The sequence below is a fragment of the Priapulus caudatus genome, unplaced genomic scaffold (assembly GCF_000485595.1).
Source record: "Priapulus caudatus unplaced genomic scaffold, Priapulus_caudatus-5.0.1 Scaffold774, whole genome shotgun sequence".
Lineage (NCBI taxonomy): Eukaryota > Metazoa > Priapulida > Priapulimorpha > Priapulimorphida > Priapulidae > Priapulus > Priapulus caudatus.
Window position 1 is genome coordinate 238,607 of NW_014577835.1, and position 282 is coordinate 238,888.

Consider the following 282-nt stretch of genomic DNA (forward strand, 5'->3'; position numbering starts at 1 on the left):
TGACCGTCGGTCACATCTATGCTACTGTGAGGTCACTAATGACCTGATGACCATCGGTCACATCTATGCTACTATGAGGTCACTAATGACCTGATGACCGTCGGTCACATCTATGCTACTATGAGGTCACTAATGACCTGATGACCGTCGGTCACATCTATGCTACTATGAGGTCACTAATGACCTGATGACCGTCGGTCACATCTATGCTACTGTGAGGTCACTAATGACCTGATGACCGTCGGTCACATCTATGCTACTATGAGGTCACTAATGACCTGA